General features: G+C 43.5%; 1 pseudogene; it reads left to right on the forward strand.

Moving 5' to 3' along the window:
• Positions 1-398: 398 nt before the first annotated feature.
• Positions 399-14526, forward strand: part of LOC119181187 (uncharacterized) — a 146013-nt pseudogene continuing 131885 nt past the window's right edge.

Consider the following 14526-nt stretch of genomic DNA (forward strand, 5'->3'; position numbering starts at 1 on the left):
TATGTTCTGGCTACGATTTTGTCTTTGGTCACGGCGAGAATCCGGCTGGAGCCATATGCGTATGCGTACTCGTTTTGAACCTTTTGCATAATAATAAATAACACCACCAGCCATTTGCAAGATCACGTGTAAGTAATGCACGTGATCTTGCAAATTACAGACGCGGATGGCAGAGAAAAAGAGGAGTAATCGAGAGAGTGAGCAGGACGGCTCGAGAACAATGAGTGACGCTACCTTGTTTCATTTAGGGACCTTATGTACCTGTTTGTCGTGTATATAAGTCCACCGTACAATAAACACCGTAAGTCGTCAGTAGCCCATGGCAGCAGTCATGTGTACGAGTTTCTCTCTTCCGTGATAGCGGCTCACCACGCCGCAATACCACATTGGGGACGAGGATGGCCACCGGTATATCTCCCCCGCCGCCGTTCCTCGAGACTCCGGGCACGCCAGCGATTCCTTGGCACCGCTGGTTCCGGTTGTTCCAGAACTTCGTGCTCGCGTCCGGCGCCGACGAGTGGCCAGCAACCCGCCGTCGCGCGCTCCTGCTTCACTGCCTGGGCCCCGAGGGCCAACGGATTTTCGACGCCTTGTCGGCACTGCCCCCACCCCAGCCGCCACTTTCAACTGAAGCCACGGAAAAACAGACGTCCGCGCACACCGCTGCCGCAAGCCCTCCGAACCCATATGACGTTGCCGTCGACACACTGGCACACTACTTCACCACCACTGTCAACGTCCGAGTGGAACGTCATCATTTTCGTGAACATCTGGCGTTTGGATGACTGGGTGAGGCTGGGCGGCCTGTGCAGGAACCTTGCTCAACTTGGAGGAGTTCCATGTTCGCCCATCGTCTAGGCAGAAAGAGGCTGGCCCTCGTTGTTCCACCAGGTTGTTCTTAGGACTTGTCGAATACTACGCAAAGTTCATTCCTAGGCTAACCGAGGAAGTCGAGCCTATGCCTCGACTGCTGCGCAAAGAAATACCTTTTGAGTGGGACACAGCCGCCCAAGCAAGTTTTGAGAGAGTGAAGACTCTTCTGGCCTCCCACGAGGTGTTGCACATGTTTGACCCAGCTCTTGCAGTGACTGTCGCAACTGATGCTTCTGCATACGGGCTAGGTGCCGTTTTGCAGCAAGTGGACGGTCAGAAAACCCTGACCATTGCGTTTGCTTCGCGCACTCTAACCAATGCAGAAGCAAAAATACAGCAAGATGTACACAGACTTCCCCCGTGCAGCCAAGAAACCAAACATAGCAGTTGGAGACATGGTCCGTGTGAAGAAGTGGGCAGTCTCTTTTAAAGGAGACCTCTCGGTCAGTCGTTCTCGGAAGGTGGTGGAACAACAAGGGCCAGCCTCTTTCTGCCTAGACGATGGGCGAACATGGAACTCCTCCGAGTTGAGCAAGGTTCCTGCACAGGCCGCCCAGCCTCACCCAGTCATCCAAACGCCAGATGTTCACGCTCACCCAGCACAGCCTTCAAGCCCTGCAACTGTGCCTTGTGACAGTGGGCAATCAGCAGTGCCACTCGGTACCCCCCTCAGTGCAGTGCCTAGTGTTCTGTGCAGCCCTTGTGTAGCATCGCAAGAGACACAACAGGCTGTCTCTTCTCCACCCTCTCCACAACTGCCTTCTCGTCGGGAGCTACCCGCGAGGACAAGACGACCACCTCGAAGATTTATGGATTACGTTTAGAGTGGATCCAGTGACATGAACGCGTGTGCTTGCTGCAATTGAGTGTATATTTTGGTGTAAAGTTTTTGGCATTTTGAGTGTACAGTTGTGTAAATATTCCATGCTTATTGTATATAGATGAAATGCCTCTCCACTAACACGTACTAACAATTACTAATCAACTTAAAAAAACGATAAGAGAGGGAATATGTTGTGTATTCGTATTGGTTCTGCGACGCCACCAGAGATGGCGCTGTGATCTATGTACTTGTTTGTCGTGTATATAAGTCCACCGTACAATAAACACCGGCAGTCGTCGGTAGCCCATGGCGGCAGTCATGTGTACGAGTTTCTCTCTTCCGTGATAGCGGCTCACCACGCCGCAATACCACAGTAACCATTATAATGTTTGTTTATAGCTTCGACCTATGGTCAGATTACATGCGGCACTTCAGGGAGTAGTAGCTTTGTGCTAGTGCTCACTGTCCTCCATGCACAACTAAACTTTCCAGTGGGATATCTGAGCACAGCATGTCAGCACAGGCATGCCATAACCTATGTATGAATGTGACTGGCTCAAATTTTTAATATGCGCATGGCTGCCTGCTGCAGTCACTAATAAGTTCATTATTGTATCCTATAATGTTCCCCTGAACACTTAGCTATTTGCAAAGGTGGCTTTTATACACACACAACTTACAGCACTGACTTTCTTTAAAGAAATACAAAAGGCTTAATTTTGAACATCCTGAACATGCGAGCTACTTGAAAACAGCAACCAATGGCTCAATGAAGTTCCCTTTTCATAGGAAACAGATGTCAAGAGCAGCATTCAGCAGCCAACTTTCAGTAGCCAACTTTTCCACGAGCCACCATTGATGACAGGCTTGTCCAGAATTGTAACAATACTGATTGTTGGCCTGGTTGGTACTTGCTTACTGACAGGCTTTGGCCGCAAAATAACACACACACAAAGTAAAGAAACACTAAACGACAAGCACAAGTGTCACTTCAAACTAAAGTAGACTGGGTGAAAATCCAGACTTAAGTAACAACATACAGACATGTGCAGTCTTCACACAGCCTTACGCTATCCAGCTATCGAACAATCTCTTCTCCGATAAGCACAACGTCACCGACTGTTCGCTGATACAACTTTCACCTTTTTTCTTAATGTAATATGCTTCCATCAACTGACGCGGTTTTATGCCTACTTCTACCTAGAATCTTAAACTCGTTAAAACGTGGTGCACACCCGCAGGCTTTACAATTCATAGGCAAATGCGCCAAGACATCTTTTATTAAATTTAATTCATGGTCCCTAATCCGTTCATTAATACAGTGCCCGGTAGTCCCAATGTACCTAAGTCTGGATTTGCACCTGGTCTACTTTAGTTGGAAGGGCAGCTTGCGCTTGTTGCTTAGTGTTTCTTTACTTTGTGTGTGTTATTTTGTGGCCAAAGCATATCAGTTGTCCAGAATTCTTTCTCACTCAGTTTGTACGAGGTGCATGCATAGGCTGCGATGGAAACACCGAAAAAACAATTTAGTAACATGTGTCTTTTAGCAAAACTGAATTTGTCAGTCTATTTAAAATGAATTGGAACAATGTGTCTTAAGATAAGCAGGACGTACACAAACTAGAGATGTTACAAGCAAAACTTTCTTAATGTTCTTGGAGAACATAGCTGCAACCTTATGAAAGAAAATGCAATTTCCACATTGCAGATGTGTTAAAACCATGCTTGAATTGTGCTCGTGCATTGACAGCAAATTCAATGATATCACAACTCATACATGATGGTATGCACTTTCGTCAAGTATCCATTGCAGGTAACCTATATTATTAAATATGAATTTGATCTCAAATACAACTAATGTAGCTTACTTCAGGCTGCTCACACTGGGACGATTATACCTATAATGTCACAAATTGGTGTCTCTAAGTTACTATAGTATGTTCAAGTTCAGATTTTTCCCCCGTTTCATCGAAGACTGGGATTCATTCGTTCATGCCCATCGCAGAGTTTCGTAGCCAAAATTCACAACACGTGTGTGTGAAATACACTGATCGCAAAATTTTGTAGCTGAATTACAGAACACATATGTGAAATACACTGATCTATTTGTAAATGGTATTTGTTTGTTCTTTTTTCCATGTTCTAATATTTTTGTATTACTTTAGCCTTTTATGCACGCAGGACATTATTATGTTACCTGTTGGCGTGATTTTCGTGGTTTTTAGGTATATTGCTGTGCATCCTTCTGTACCCACTACTGCTATAGCGCAATTAGCGCTGCAGTTTGTGTAAATAAAAAATGAAATTAAAATTTTTGCTTATACACAATTAGCTGGAAATGTGAAATACAGTATAGAACAAAACTGCAGGTTCACTTAAATGGTATGATGAGATTGACATGTGCAGCATTAATAGTCTGCCTTAAATTGGTTGAGTCACATTAGTTCATGCAAGCACTTATTACTGTACAATCTTGAAACGTCTCATTAACAACCCCAATATCAGCTGAAAGGTCATTCCGATCCCATGATATATGAGGTACGAATGATTTTGAAAAGCATGTGGTGTTACACGCACAATTTCTAACTTTGTGTTGATTATCAATGCGGTGGGAAAAATAGTAATATGGTCGTGACATGAATAACGAATGTAAGATGGGATAGTGCAACAGTTTATTAAAACTTATAAGCGAGAAATTTTGTGTCCTGAAGCTAATGATTCGAGATGCAGAGGTGATTTCATTAAAGATGCGCTGTATGTTCAGTTGTAGTCTCATAGAGTAAATTAAAGAGAGTTATTTTGAATTAGCTCAATGAATTGAATTGAATTGAATTGTTTATTCACAACAACAAAGTTGCAAGGATGACCAGGCAAAAAAGCTGCATTGAGCAGCTTGAGGGGAACCTGGCCACCTCATACACTGGGCAGCTTCACAGCGGTCACACAAAAACATGGTATACATCATGAATGAACTAACTTAAAAAACACAAAAACAGTAAACATCCATGGTCGGAATAAATAAACAAATTCATTATAGAAAAATTTGAAAAAAAGGAGAAAAAATAAGCAAAGTGCTAAAGACAGAAAAAAGGACAAACAAATAAGCCCTTAGCAGCACAAGCAATCACATAAATACGTCGCGTAGCTTTTTTAGCAACAGAGCTGATACACTGAGACCATTTTCTTTGTGTAGTTGATTTAGCACAGTAGGTAAACAGGATTGTAGCATTTGGTAACCGTATGTAGTTCTGTTTTTGTTAACAATCCAAGGCTCGGAAGGACGAAACTTATAAAAAGAATTATGTTGCTGTAAGGATGCCAATTTTGTTAAAGAGTTATCATTCTTAATTTTTTCCATTCTATACATGCGACATAGCCTATATGTGTACAAAGATTCAATTCTTATTGTTCTAAGCTTTGTAAACAAAGCAGCAGTATGCCAAAGATATGGCACCCTGCAGACAAGGCGTATTGCTCTTTTTTGTAATACCACCAGCTTGTGAATGTTTTCAGCTGAAGTTGTCCCCCAGACTAGAATTCCGTATTGAACTAGGGAAAGAAACATTGAATCATATAACATCATATTAATGGATGTAGGAAGATAGTTACAATGGCGACGCATAGTACCTATTGCTCTAGATAATTTACTAAGTGATTCACTTGGCGATTCCACGACATAGTTGCAGAGAAATATACGCCAAGCGATTTGAAAGACGATAGTATTTCTATTTCAGTATTATTTAATTTAATGGTGGTTAGTTGAAATTGTTTGTTACGTGGATGAAACATCACTGCCTTTGTTTTTTCTACATTAATCTTAAGATAATTACTTGTAGCCCACTTTTGTATACTTGCAAGCGTCTTATTGGCTCGATTTGACATTTCAGCACCTAAGTCACCGTCAAAAAACAGACTTGTGTCGTCTGCGTAAATTACGCACCTAACAGAGGAATCAACATTGACTATGTCATTGATGTACAATATGAAGAGATACGGACCCAATATGCTCCCCTGTGGGACGCCGGTTCTTACATATTTCAACTCCGATTGGTCCCCGGCTATAGCTAGGAACTGGGTTCTGTGCTGAAGGTAGGACGTAATAAGAGAGTGAGCTACGCCGCGAATACCGTAGCGATGAAGTTTTTTAAGCAAAACATCATGACTGATAAGGTCAAAGGCCTTGGAAAAATCGAGAAAAGTTCCAAGCACCATTTTCTTTTCCTCAAATGTTTGCAATATAAACTCCTTTTGGGTCATTAGGGCTAATTCAGGTGAGCTGTTTTTACGAAAACCAAAAGTAAGGAGAGGGCATGCCCAGCTGGCGCAGGGCGTAAAAAATGTGGCGGAAATGACATCATGGCGGCCATATTCACTAGGCACAACGGCGGCGTTGCTATGGTTACGTGTTGCGCAGTGGAGCTGGTCTAGCAGTATAGTGCATAGAATTATACTAGCAGTGAGCGGCCGCGGCTGGCGGCGGAATGTGTGCCTCCCCAGGTCTCGTACTGAGCCGTGGCGGACAATATCTGTGCTCTGCGCCGCGTTATGGGTTACGCAGTGTTCTCCTGGCTGTTACATTACTCTTAGCAACGTTTACAAATCCCTTCGTCCATCACGGCGTTTCAACAGTGCGTAGAACAAGTGATATCCTTGTGTCGTGCGGCGGATGACGCGGATGAAGCAGTTAGTGTTCAGCGAAATTGCATTGGGCACCATGACGAAGCTGAATGACGACGAACGCCTTGCATATCAGTGACGGTTGAGCAGTGCTCCTGCTTGTGACAACGGACGATGCTGTTGAGCCCAGCAAGACGCCGTGAGGACCATGTGCACATACGTAGTTTCGTGTTGTGTGTGTACAGTAACAACTTGCATGTGCGTATTAAAACACCTTTTCTGTTCCGCTTGGTACACTCTCCACCAGCATTGCATGTAATCTCAACGTAACAGCGACCACGTTCAACTGTCACTAGCACCGTGCTCAAAGTCACCACGGTCGCAGAGTGCTAACGCCGGTGAGTTTCACGCGGAACACGGACACAGTGGCAGGACGCTGCGTCGGCCGCGTGGCGGAATGCAACCGTAGAACGCGCACGACCGATCGTTGTGTCTGTACAGTTGCTGAATTAATGACGTGATAGCACTCGCCGTTGTCGGTGCATCCAGCGCGCGTTCTCTCGTAGTTGCTTCGTTGTCGGCGAGCTGTTATTACTCGGACGAAGCGATTTCGCTGAAGGTGTCCCGCTGGCTCAGAGTGATGAGCCCAGTTCCATTAGTTTTGGATCGTCACGACACACGCGCTGCGCAGCCCACGTGCTTTCCGAGCCGGAGAGGGAGTCGCGCCTTCTGCTTCGCATTCATGTGTAAACAAGAGAGGAGAATTTGCCTAGTCAATATGGCTGACTTCCGGCTTCATCGCGGCTTCACAACGAGTGATGTCAGGGCCTCTCCTTACCTTTCCTTCCTCCGTGACGAAAACCGAACTGTGCAGGACTTATGCTACCAAAGTGGTCAGTAAACGAAGAAAACCGCGCTAAAATAACTTTCTCTAAACCTTTCAAAAAATCAGGCAACACTGATACAGGGCGGTAATTTGAAAGATCATTCTCGTCGCCTTTTTTGAATATTACTGTCACCTTTGCCGTCTTCATGCTACGAGGGAAAACGCCTGTTGACAAACATAGATTAAAAATGTACTCTAGGCAAGATGACGAATATGTCTATGACGAATTTTACCGGCGCCGTTTGAATACCAAATGCATCTGTGGCCCTGCTGTTACTTAATGACAAAAATGAAGAAATAACTTCTTGTGTTGTAACACCTCTTAGAAATAATGACTGCTCATTAGGTGGGTTCATGTACGAAAGGTCAGTACCGTCACATGCCAGACCAAGGGACAAAAAAAATCGTTAAAAGCATTAGCAAGATCAACCCCTTTTAGTTCATTGCCGTCTTTTAGGACTGTGGTAGTTTCTTCAAGCGCAGTCCCAGTTATTGAAGCAAGTGTCCTCCAAATTTTATCAGGGCATCCTGCAGATGAACTGAAGAGATTAAAGTAATAGTGCTTCTTAGCAAATCTTAACTGTTTTGTAACGTAGTTCCTGTATTCTTTAAATGCTTTTAAAGCTTCTGGCGATTTAGTTTCCATAAATGAGCCGTACAACCGGCCTCTTTTATTTATAAGCTTAAGCAGGTGCTTATCTATCCACGGTTTGCGACATTTCTTTGTCTGCTTTAAAGTTTTCACCGGGAAACATGCGTAGTATATTTCCATAAATAATTGAATAAACTTGTCATAAGCCGCATCTGCATTTTTTTCTCTATACACATCATCCCATTTGGTACTGGCAAGACGTTCTCGGAATACAGACAGGGTGTTAGTATTTACGAGCCGATAAGAGAACGCTTGATGTACTTGTTTTTGTTTTTCAACTGCGCTAGCAATGAATATAAACACAAGTAAGTGGTCACTTATTGCGTATACTAAAACACCAGGTTTCACAGAAGACACATCAAAGTTAGTTAAGAACAAATCTAATGCAGATTCACATGTTGGCGTAACTCGCCTAGGCGATGTTATAACATTTTGACAGAGATGTATATTTAGGAGAGATTCTAACTCTAATTTCATCTTATTCATTGAAAAGGTTGTCGTGATAAGGGTCACATACTAGTTGAAGCGTACTCTAGTTTTAGCCTTATCTATTAATTTTTTTTATTTAATACAATACCCCTAGTGCCTTTCGGCATTACAGAGGGAGGGGTAAATACTAGCATAGTCATAACAAAATCGGGTACTTAGTACAGATACAGCGGTACGTAGCCATTTACACAAAAAGAAAAAAAAAACAATCAGTACAAAACACAAAAGCAATACACCTCAGAGGATAACTAGGACTATTGACGATACGTATCCTGCAGAGAGGAAGCAAATACATCAGGGGATATAATGGTGGCTATGTCTTGAGGCAGCTTATTCCACTCGGGAATTGATCGGGGGGGAAAAAAGCCATCCTGAAGTAGTTCTTCCTGCATCTTATGTCCTTGATTTTATAGGCATGATCAAGGCTGGGTGATATGTAATTAGGAATATGCAAATAATGATCCTGATTAATACCAGTGTTACAATGAAATATACTATGAAAAATTTTTAGCCGTAAGTATTGCCTACGTTGCTGCAGACTCTCCCATCCAAGGCTTTTCTTTGCACTTGATATGCTAAAGTGGTGGGAATATATGGCATGAACAAATCTCACAGCTAAATCTTGTATTATTTCAATCCTTTCAATGTCCTCCTGCTGCCAAAGATCCCAGACGCAACAAGCGTATTCAAGTATTGGTATAACATTGGTTTTATACAAGAGATTTATGGCGGCAAGTGGCAAATTTTTTGCATTTCTTCTAAGAAAGCCGAGAACACTTGAAGCCTTGCGTGTAGCATACTCAATATGACGCCAGGATAATTCTGCAGTGTAGTATACACCGAGATATTTGTGCTCGAACACTTGTGCCAGTTGTTCTGCATTAATAGTGTAACTAAAAACATTACATTTTTTCTGGAAAAGCACATATACACAGATTTTGTCACATTTATGTCCATGTGCCAGGTATTGCACCAGGTGCTAATCAAATCTAATTCTTTTTGTAGCGCAGTGCAATCGTCTACGGTATGAATGACCCAGTATAATACGCAGTCATCTGCAAACATACGAGGACTGGAGCAAATACCACAACAGAAATCATTCATGTAGATAAGAAAAAAAAAGCGGCCCCAGCACTGAGCCCTGCGGTATGCCTGAAGTAACATTCACTTGATCGGACTGCATTCCATTTAATACTACCATGTGACGTCGGAAGTTCAAGTATGCTTTGATCCATTCGGTAACAGAAGAGTTTATGTTGTACCAGGATAGCTTCTGAATTAGTAATGAATGAGAAACTAAATCAAACGCTTTACGGAAATGCAAGTAGGAACAGTAAACCATATACCCGTTGTCCAATGCATGAATAATTAATCAAGTGATTCATAATGTTTGTAAAAAGGATTTGTTCTATAATTTTACAGCCGATGCAAGTAAGTGAGATTGGCCGTTAGTTTGATGCAATATTGTGCGGGCCAGACCTGTGCACAGGCACAACGTAAACAATTTTCTAATCATCCGGAAGACACTTTCGTTCAGTGACTTTGAAAAGATAACAATCAAATATTTTGATACCGTATGTGCACACATAAATAGTAAAGCAGATTCTAGGCCGTCCAGGCCAGTGGCCTTTGAGGCACATAATTTCTCTAACGATTTCTGGATACCCCGCAGATCAAAAACATTATCATCCATTTGCTCTACAATTGCATAGGATTCTGCCAAAAGGGCACTGACGTTTAGCGGCCAGTGAAAAGAGAGCTATAGTATTGGTTAAGGTTTGTAGCCTTTTCAATGTCACTATGAAGTATGTTTCCATCAAGTTCGAGTGGAGGAATGTACGCGGCATCCTTACAGTTCAATTTGAATATAGCTGCCATAGTTTTTTAAAACTTCTTTGAATCCTTATTTCAAAACAACCGAAGAACTTGTTTTTTTTTATGTTTACCGCACTTTTCATCTCCTTGGTTATTAGCTCAAGTTTTTTGCTCAAGTTCGATGATGGTGCTTTTCTCTAAGCAGTGTAAGCAGTTGCTCGCTTTCTGGCTAGGCTCCGCTCTTCCCTTGTGCGCCATGGCTTCTGCTGCGTCGTGGTGTCATTAGCCATGACGGCACATATCAATCACATAAATCGAGTTAAATATGTCCCATAAATCATGTGCATTTTCGGTTTCCGCTAAAGGTTCAAAAACATCGTAATATGCATTAAAAGAACTTTGAATATCGCTTTCACGGGATTTTTGATAGCTGTAAGTTCGTCATGTAGCGCAACTTGCAACCTTTGAATACCGTAAATTGTACTCGCGGTGAACAACAACGTGATCGCTAATGCCTGGAAGTACAAGAGTAGACTTTACAGCCATGGTGGGGTTCGTAAGCATGAGATCTAATATATTGTTTTCCCGTGTTGGCTGCAAGACCATCTGTGTTAAATCATAAGTTCCGCATAGTTCAATAATCGCTCTGGTTAACTGATTGCCCGCTCGATTTGAGCCCCTGCTGAGCCCAATTGACTTCAGGAAGGTTAAAGTCACCACCTATTATCATGTATTCCGTTTTGACAGTTCCAACCGCATCGATTAGTTCATGCAAACCATTAGCTGTACTGCTTGGTGTACGATAAAACGAACACAGAGAGGCAGTTTTGCCGTTTGAAAGTCTAATCAGAGCCCAGACAGCCTCGCTGTGACTAACTTTCATTTGCAGTACGCTAGAGTTAATTGCTTCATCTATTACTATAAAGACTTTAACAAGGTGCTTGATTGGGCTGGTTGGTGCTACATATATACTTGAGAACTCAGCGCTCTGTCCTCGTCTCTTCTATCCCCTCCTGTCGTTTGCACTGTTAAGCACTTTCTTCGTCTACTATAAAGACTCCACCTCCGTCACAGTTATGATCCCTCAGATTAAAAATATATTTTTCAAGAAAGATTTCCGTATCACTAATGGTTTCATCCAGCCAGGATTTGGTTCCCAGCACCACGGATGGCTGAGTTATGTCTATAGAAGAGAAGCAAACTCGTCCGTTTTATTCCTAATGCTCTGGCAGTTCACAATCAACACTGAAAGCAGAGACCTATTTGCCGACCGTAGTCAGTCAACATGCCTTACTTGATGGTTCAGCGAACTGGGAGTGCGGGGGTAAACCCGGACACAAGGCATTCTATTGCAATGCCTTACTTGGCCTAGGCCGCCTAGCGATTGGTCAAATATATACTTGACGCCATTTAAGTACAGGTAATTGAATTTAGGGCGTACTGTATCGTTTGCTTTTTTTATTTACCTTGCTGTATTCCAGCAACCACTTTTTTTTCATTCTAACAGCATCAGAAAAATCTTCCGAAATGCTTCTTTTGGAGTTCTTTAGTTTATTCGTGTTTGAATGAACAGCTTGCTTATCTTTAAATGAAGCAAAGCTAGCAATAACTGGTCAAGGTCGGTTCGTAGCGAACTTGCCCAAGCGGTGTGCCCTTTCGATTGCAATATTTTCGCATCTCAGAGGGGAAGAACATATCTAACAATTTCTTTTCTGTTGCATCATATGATTCACTCTTGTCTGCATCCTCAATACCAAAAAAGATTAAATTACATCGCCTACTATGGTTTTCAAGTTCATCCACTTTTTGTTCAAGAGATCGAGTGTATCCTCATGTGCTGATCGACTTTCACATGCCTTTTAAAACGGTAAAACTGCACCTTTTATATTGTCCATCTTATCAAGAGATGAATCCAGGTTCGTTATGCGTGCAGTAAGGCTAGCCATTTCTGATTTAGTTTCAGCTTGTGACTGCTCGATGGCGCTAAGTTTTGCTTTTACCTCCTACTGACCACTTAAATGTTGATTGCGTCTGATGGACCCGGGTTCAATTTGATGCCCCCACACAAAAACAACAAGAACAAGTAGAATGCAATTGGGCGAAGGAGCACAAAAAGACATTGCTTTCGGTACACACGGACATCGCGTAGCGAATGATTAGCGACACTTGAAAACGCCACTGGGGGTGGAACCGGTAGGGAATATACTAAGTAACCGCTATACAAATCGTGCTTACTAACCTGCAGACATAACATCGAAAGCGTGAGCGGTGCAGCCACATCCACACCGGTTCCACGCCCCAAGCGCCGAGTGAAGTTCCGGGATATTTGTAGGCTGTAATCATGAAGGAAGAAAAACTAAGGAGAGGCCTAGGCCCGTGGCATGATGGGAGCTTCGCGTCCGTGCCGCGAGGCTTTGTCACCATCAAAACTATGACAGCGCATTGCCGGCAGCGGCAAACAAACGCCACCTAAGCCTTTTTAAAGACGATAGTCTTTCTTGGGGTATTTCGACGCAACAATTTTGGTCTGTCTGTCTGTCTGTCTGTCTGTCTGTCTGTCTGTCTGTCTGTCTGTCTGTCTGTCTGTCTGTACATTTGTCTGTTTATCCACTCCTAACGGTACCGGGTAATTGAAACGGCTGACCCCATCTACAGCGCTCACCAATGTTGCTCAATGTTTAGCGTTCATACTTGTGCAATTGTCAATTAAAAAGCAATTACTGTGCATGGCTGGGACACCATAACAGCACGTATATATTTTCATGTGCGCCTTTTACTAGAAAAAGACATGTATAAGTAATATTAAGGACCGTAGCCCTTATCACGCTGCGCTGTCCATGCAACGCTTGCACGAAAAGGCGAGTGTTTATAACGCTTTGCTAGGATGAGACGGGCGCTTTGCTAACACCTCTGAGACGGGCGCGCGCACCCGTCTCAGAGCCACGCGCTTCGTTTTCCAAGAGAACTGCCAGATGGCGCTCATTTCTCAAGTGTGACAGGTACCAGGTCACAGGTGCAAGAAACCCCTAGGTGCAGGACGCTCCAGCTGAAAAGTCACAGCATGTGATGATCGCTGGCGACTCGAATTTAAATCAATGCGCAGAAGCAATCAAAGAGAGGGTAAGCGGTGACCAGAGAGTTGCAGTAGGTACGCTCCTAGGACACAAGCTAGAAGCAGTCATGAGGCAAGCGAGTGCAAAACTCAAAACTACAGCTGATAGACGAAACCTCGTGATAATTTCAGGTGGTTTAAACGATGTCTTAAGGTACGGCAGGACTAGCGACCGCACTGGCGAAAGGGTCGATGACATGCGTGCCAATTCTCCTCAGGTACAGGTAGTCATATCCACGATACCAGAGGTACCGGTGCGTGACGACAACCTGCAAAAAGCGGTTCCCAATGCAAACCAAGAGATATGGCGGATGAGTCGAGAAAAAAAGGCTTTGAGGTGGTGGAAATAAACAGAGAGGTGAATAGGTGGGGTGGTTTTCAACGAGACAGAATTCACTTCGAAGGGCGGCTAGGTCATGAGGTGGGTTGGCGACTTGCAGGACGCGCAGTAGCTTTTTTGGGGGGCAAGCGAGCCCTTCGGGGTGCAGGATAGCTAGTAACGAGGAGAACAACCAGGGAGACTCTTTGACAGGTGGTATGGACAGATACGATTCTGAAGTGGCACCAGTATCTAATATCCGTAGAGTCTGGGGCAGAAATAGACGTAGCCATGAGGGCCGAGCCAATTCAGACATAGGGTATATTAACATGCAGGGTGGTAGGAACAGGCTGAAGTGGGAAGAGATAGAAGAACAGCTAAAAGTGGAGAGGCCAATGGTACACGGTTTTGTAGAAACACATCTTAGGGACATGGAACAACCTCCTAACAATCCGGACTACGCGTGGAAATATTGTAATAGAACAGAAGGCAGCAGAAAGAGGGCGTGGTATTGGGGCATTCATTCATAAAAGTACAGACTGGCAAAGGGTCAAGCAGGAGTGCAAGGAACATTTATGGCTAAAAGGGAAAGTGGCAGGGCAAATGACACTCCTTGGTTTCGTGTACTTGCGGACGGGAGCAAAGGCCAGAGAGGAAAACCAGGCAATGGTAGAGTGTATATCAAAGGACATTGAGAAGTTAGGAGGAGAGTGCGAGATAATTATACTAGGAGATATGAATGCGCACATAGAAGATATAGATGGGTATACCGACCCAACAGGCAAAATGATCACGGGTACGTGTAAAAGGCATGATTTAATAATTTGCAACAGTACTGAGAAATGTGAAGGGCGAAAAATGGCAGAACCCACGTACAGTGGGAATCGATGATATGCGAAGCACGAATAAGAAATGTTGATATGTCACTTTAAAATCAGCA

This window comes from Rhipicephalus microplus, unplaced genomic scaffold (genome assembly GCF_043290135.1).
Source record: "Rhipicephalus microplus isolate Deutch F79 unplaced genomic scaffold, USDA_Rmic scaffold_14, whole genome shotgun sequence".
NCBI classification, from domain to species: Eukaryota; Metazoa; Arthropoda; class Arachnida; order Ixodida; family Ixodidae; genus Rhipicephalus; species Rhipicephalus microplus.